Source organism: Mizuhopecten yessoensis, unplaced genomic scaffold (assembly GCF_002113885.1).
Source record: "Mizuhopecten yessoensis strain PY_sf001 unplaced genomic scaffold, ASM211388v2 scaffold10979, whole genome shotgun sequence".
Taxonomy (NCBI): Eukaryota; Metazoa; Mollusca; class Bivalvia; order Pectinida; family Pectinidae; genus Mizuhopecten; species Mizuhopecten yessoensis.
In genome coordinates, this window is record NW_018408817.1 from 1,019,684 (window position 1) to 1,026,285 (window position 6,602).

At 35.6% G+C, this 6,602-nt stretch overlaps 1 protein-coding gene across 11 annotated transcripts in view; it reads left to right on the forward strand.

Moving 5' to 3' along the window:
- Window positions 1–6,602, forward strand: part of LOC110464274 (nephrin-like) — a 376,492-nt gene that overhangs the window by 62,581 nt on the left and 307,309 nt on the right. The window contains exon 1 of one of the 11 annotated variants that reach the window (XM_021519391.1): window positions 4,836–4,853. The exons of the other annotated variants lie outside the window; for them this stretch is intronic. The gene's annotated coding sequence lies outside the window, so the exon portion shown is untranslated. Of the gene's footprint in view, window positions 1–4,835; window positions 4,854–6,602 lie in introns of those variants that run through there. 11 annotated transcript variants of the gene reach the window in all.

Consider the following 6,602-nt stretch of genomic DNA (forward strand, 5'->3'; position numbering starts at 1 on the left):
AGTGGGGTGGAGTGGGGTGGAGGGTGGAGTGGGGTGGAGGGTGGAGTGGGTGTAAGGTAGCGAACCACTTGGCACACGATTCAGGAACAGAGACATGAATTCCATAAAAAAAAGATGCTGTCACAAACATATTTTTGCTTCCATAAAGGATTTATTATGTCTGAAAATGTTTATGTTTGGGTTAGGCCAGGTATACAGTGATACCCATTTCCATCGCATCTCATCATTACACCCTTGCCTCATCCTGTTCTATCACAGTTCACTGTCATTTAAATCAAGCTACTTCATTTTAAACAGATTTTGAAAACACTTTATACCAAAGCCAACTACAAGAATACCTTGAATGAGTTTGTTTTGGGTTAGGCATTGAATTCCAAGGTCAAGGTCACTATTACTTTTATAGAAATTTGGCTACCTATTCATTGCCATCACTCAAGCCACTCTATATGTTTACAGAATGTGGTCAAAATTTATACAAAAGTCAAATATGAATATATTTTAAACAAGTTTGTAACTTCAGAAACCAAATGTCAAGGTCATCATTATAATTTAAAGAATTTTTCGAAAATGTGACGCTGATTTGCATTGGAGCCAGGAAATATAGGTTTCCATGATGTTTTCTAGTGTTGGCTTTTTTTGTTCAAAGACATTTTTCTCTTGACATTTTACACATTTTTTAAATCCTCCCCAGTTTCTCCGTAAAATGCTGTTTTCGTACCTAATTTATTGACCTACGTTTCTATAGGTAAGCATTATAAGTTATTACTGCCGTTTGAACCTAGAGTGATGTCAATTACTTGTGAAGGTGTTTATGATGATAAAGTTGTTTGATAGCAACGAAACTGATATTTAATGTCCAGCCTCATTTTAGTTTGGCCAATGACGATGACTCGTTCGTAGTTAGCTTGACGACAAGTTAAAAAAAAAAGATTTTTTCCAAATAAAAATGGGAAATAAATTCAATTATTCAAATTTGTTTGTGTATATTGACTAAAATCACAATAGATATTCAATAAAATTACAACAAAATAAAATCATGCTAATGAAATAATAATTAAGTAAATAATTTTTTTTTTTGTATGTGTGAAGTTGACAATACGTTTTATATCCTTGCCCTCAGGGGTTAGTAGTAATTGAAATGAGTAGGAAGGTTAACATAAAATCCCCATTTCGGAGAAAATATTTGCGGTAACAATGACTTGCGATATTAGGTAATTACTTGTAATTTGAGGTCACATCATGTGACGCATTTGTCACAGAAAAAATATGGATTAGTCAAGATAAAATTAGGGTAAAAGATTAGCAGTAAGGCAACAAATAGATTACATAGTAAATTATTAGAAGACATTTGTGGTACGGTAACAAACTTCATGGCAAAATGTTCCAGAAGACTGTGGGTACGGAGATGTTTCATGCCAATTACATGAAGCAAAATACGGTAATTCATGAACTCTTTTATGTCTTGAAAACAGTTACGGGGCCGTGACCTCCATTACAAAAACTGTCAAACTCATCAATTTGGAGAACATTTCCGTGTTGTAGTTCAGCCGCCTGTAATCTATGATTATAAACCAATACATTGCCCCTTTATCTCATTGCGTTTCTATTTGTATAAAGATTTGGCAAGTCCGAACGTTAGTTTTGATAATTACAGATGTCGCACAATAAATGGAGGCTACTGCTTAGTCGCCCCACAGACAGGAAACGCATCATTTGTACAGAATCATAGGTGGACAGAAATCTCCGCCGTAAATCGCATCTGTTTACATAATGGATTAACGACGACATTCAATTGGATTTGTGAGGGGAGGTTGAAGAGATTCACTTAGGTTCCCGGTCTGAAATATGCTTTCTCCTTATCGCCCTCACACGCACATGTTTTCACAATAAGAAGTGAGAGAATTTTTGTCCCCAACATTTCTGGTCATCTTGGATTTCAATGCAGATAATGGAGAAAAAATTAATTATTTTCAATCATCCGATCTATTGATGGTTGAAGGCACACAATTCTGGTCGGACAAAAGCTTGATCGTCTCCATGCCCAAGGGCCAATATAGAAGCTCTCATAAGGTCTTTACTAAATAACTGATGTTGATTTTGATGGAAGAAATTCAGTTAAATCATGAGATAAGGATTATCTTGTGTTCAGGTCCCAAGTGATGCACTCACTACTGGTGTTACAGTCATTAGCAGCCATTTTCTATTGCCGTGGTAACACTAGTGAACCACAGAATTTTTTTGAAACAATTTGCTAATTGGTCTCATTTGATTGTGTTTAAGGAACGGTCTATTAGGAAATGTTTTGTTGTCGAGGTGACGATGTGTGGTGCAGTCGTCAGCTGCCTTATTGCTTCGGCAAGTTTTGATGGTACGGAATGTTAGACAATTATTTATGCATGTACGGGGCGTAAAATGTCTTTATTCTCCAGGTGAATTATCACACAGGGACACTACTGGAGCCACGGACATTGCTTCAGGTCGAATGAAGTTTAATAAAACTTAGAGATATCGTGTTAATTAGAAACTCCTTCCCATTGGTAGGACTGTAGTCTACTATGTACAAGACAGTTAAACCTGTTACAAGTGTCTACAGACCAATCATAAACACTTCTGATGTGAGGAGCTTGATATTGTCAGCAGATCATAAAATGTGTTTTGTTAATTGACATTATGAATTTATTATGATCGATTCTGTTTAAATTTGTTTTGATAGACTGTGTTTAAAAATTTATTTTGATAGACTGTGTTTAAATTTATTGTGATAGACTGTTGAAAATTTCTATGCAAAGTTCTTACACCATATAGTAACTCTATCCCCCCCCACCCCCCACCTCCTCATGCCACCAACAGGGGGAATGGAAGAAGTGGTAGGTGACGGGGGAAAAGATGAAGGCCAGTTTAGGGGCCTCTTATACCATGTTATGGTTTTGTTGGAACACATCTCTTTCTTTTCCCCATCTCCTTCCACCCACAAGGGGAATTGACAAAGTGTTAGGGTAGAAATGAAAAGATGAAGGCCAGTTTTGGGGCCTCTTATACCATGTTATGGTTTGTTGGAACATATCTCTTTCTTTTCCCCCATCTCCTTCCACCCACAAGGGGAATTGACGAAGTGTTAGGGTAGAAATGAAAAGATGAAGACCATTTTAGGGGCCTTTTACTCCATGTTATAGTTTTATTGGACCTGCTATATCTCCCATCCCCCCTTCTCTACTCACCTCAGGGAATTGAAGATCTACCTTGATCTGTCACCTGTTATAATCAATAAGGTTTCGTGTTTCAGCTGATTATACACATCAAGTACCTAATACTGTCACTTAGAGCTGCAGCAGATCATACAAACAGACTAATTTATTGTTAAGCGACTAACTCACCATTCAGTAGAGATCTTATAACCCTTCGTTTTCCCTTTTGGACCAATATTTCATTAATATGGACTGATCTACTGTTATCTTTAGGGATGACAGGTTTTGTTTATTATTCACAATTTAAAGTCTGTTATTTTTATGATTTGTCAGTTTACATTTCATCTGTTTATTATGAAAAAAGAACTATATCATAATACTGTGTAGAAATTTAACATGAAGGTCTTTAAAAAGACATTATATGTCAAATTGATTAAAATATCTTTCAGTTAAATAGATTATAAAAACAGAAATAAAAAAATCAGAAGTTTGATATTTTTAGTTTGAGAACATTAGGCTGACAGTGTGTGGGGATGCTGCATCCCATTACCCAAAGGCAATATTTACAAAACTCTGTCAGCTTAATATATCATTCACTCAAATTTTCAAAACTAGATATTTTTTTAATATCTTTAAATTTGCAAACATTTCTGTGCTACTTGGTTTTAGGCAATTCTTTTGAAGCTCTGTAAATGTAATTTAATTTATGAATTTCAAACATTTTGGAAATATATTAAGGTGAAATATACGTGTTAAAATACTTTAAAGATGACTATGCTTGAGACATTCTGTGCCCAGGTGGCTACTGAGGAGGTAGAGTGTGGACATCAAAGGTGTCAGGGGTAGATTTAGTATTGATGAATTAATGGGGCTGGGAGAGTAAACATTGACAGTGTGAAACTGTAATGGTGTACGGTAGGGATCAGGTGGGATCAGAGGAGACAGCAGGTGTGTCGTCAACGCCATACACGGGTGTATCGGTACAGGTAAACACACAAACCTACTTCACTATTGATGAGCTGGGATGTTGAAACATTCATGATTTCATGACCGTCTTCCTACAGCGACAGGAAAAATTACGGATTTTTTTTGTACGTGTTTGAAGAATGTCAAACAACAGAGTTGATATAAATGGCTTACTTTTTGTCATGTTTTGAATAGTTTCATCAAAAGAAGCACATTTCTGGGTTTCCAATTCAAAGGTGACACAGACATTTGTGGATGTATGTTGTTTTGAGTGCTATCATTCCGTGGATACAGCAATGTGAGTAGATTACTGTCACAGAAAAGTCTTCAGTTTATTTGAATCTTTCATCTGAAGACATGCACAAATTAGTGAATTTGAAGAGGAGACAACCCCTGCGAAATGATTATGAATAATTCATGAAACTTCATGAACAGTTCATGAAATATTCATGAATAATATTCATGAATGTTCATGAATTGTTCATGACCATTCATGATTTCATGAATACCCTCTCGCAGGGGAAGTTACATGATTGTTCCGTAGCAGAGCTGTATTGTAGTGGATACACAACTTACACAAGGATTTTATAACGAAGGCAAAACAAAAAGTGGGTCTTAGTTTTGTTATTAAAGAAAGAGAAAAAAAATGGATCTTTTTCTACCTACATAGATTCTCTGTAGGAAAACTACACCTTGAATTCCGTAAGTATCCAATGTTTTATGCTGATTGAGATCTGACAGAGGACAGCTCAAATCTATCAGAATATCGTTATGGTATTTCATTGTACTGACAAATGAATTTCTGAAAGGTACGGAGTATATAAAAAGGAAAACAATATTTCTTATAGTAGTTGATAAGGCATGAATTACAGTGTTTAGAATCAACGTGTGTGTGTTTCCGTGGATAATATAGAGAGATACCTGCATGCTGTCAGCTTAATGGGGTAGGTACCATAGGTATTCATTGGTGTCAGATATTCACTTCCAGATAATCAAAATGAAAGGGGGAAGAAAATCTCACTGTTTTGTCGGACTTGGCGGGAGATAATGTTTCAACCATTTTCATGGCATTATAAAATTTAAAATAAAGTTGTCAATTTATCCATAGTACAAACGGAAATTATGAAGACATAAAATATATATGATGAAAACCATTAAAACTATTTATGCATAGATATTTACATGGAGAACAATTTTTTAAAAGGGAAGAATATACAAAAAAAAAATCTTTAAGGGAGATCAGATGGAAAAATGCTTAAAAGGAGGAATTAAATTGAATCGAACTGAATTGAATATCATCTGAATGTCATCCAAAAGTTGTTCAATACTATAAGATACACTGTTTTTCAAAATATTCTAATCTCCTGCAAAATTAAATTCATTTATCAAAATTTAGAATTTCTTCAAACAAGTGAACATATGTGTATACTTGGTGAAAGAATGGAGTGGAGGGTCAATGGTATCTATAAACGCCACAATTGTGACATCATTATAAGGATGGGACATGGCATTCATGGCCGTCATGAACAACGTCTGAACTTTGTAAGGTGACAGTTCCATTATATATAAAAGTTACAATTGTGACATCATTGTAAGGATGACATTACCATGTGGGACATGGCATTCATGGCCAGTATGAATGCTGTCTGAATTTGGTAAGGTGACAGTATCACTATAGTGGTAATTATACACCTGTAACTTAAGCTTCAGACCAAAGTACATCAATAGACCAATGTATCTCTAGTTACGTTGGTCGCAGTGTGGAATTTCTGTCTGGTAATAGCTGGAAGGAAACATTTCTGTAAAAAAATTCTGTGGTTATAAAAATTGTCTGTGGTTATAAAAATTGGTAAAAGGTTATGTCTACCTTGTGTGCTTGTGTTTGAAACCTAGAGGTCAGAAAAACTGAAGTGCTTTAGTCTTGAATTTATAGAAACAAACCTCCTTTGTCTGGCTTTTAAAGCAGTGGCTAACTGCCCCAGGAATCCTTGGTCAGACTTCTGTCCGGTGTTGTAAAAACTAATGTCAGTCACGACAAGTAATCCAATGATTTCTAGTCTGTAGACAAACTTTATCTTCAATATCGGTTTAACGTTTTGTCTGGCCAAAAAACTACTTTATCACTATCGACAGGACAAGTTTTTTTAATATTTTTTTTACCGAGAAAATGGAAAATGTGACCTTATAAGACAACAGACATATGGGGATCAGTGGTGTTTTTATGCTGATGGCTGGGTACTGTGGAAAACATCGCCAAAGTTGACAAGCCTGTTAAATTCCAGCCAGTTTCAGATTATTGTTTGGACAGGGCTGCTTCATGCTGTTATTACATAAGTAATTACGTCTGGGAGACCCTTATTGAGTTAGAGGTGTGAACCGCTTCAGGTTCTGTTGCTGTAGTAGAAAGTTCTAGGAAATTGGGATGGAATAGGTATCTGGTTCGGGGGGTGG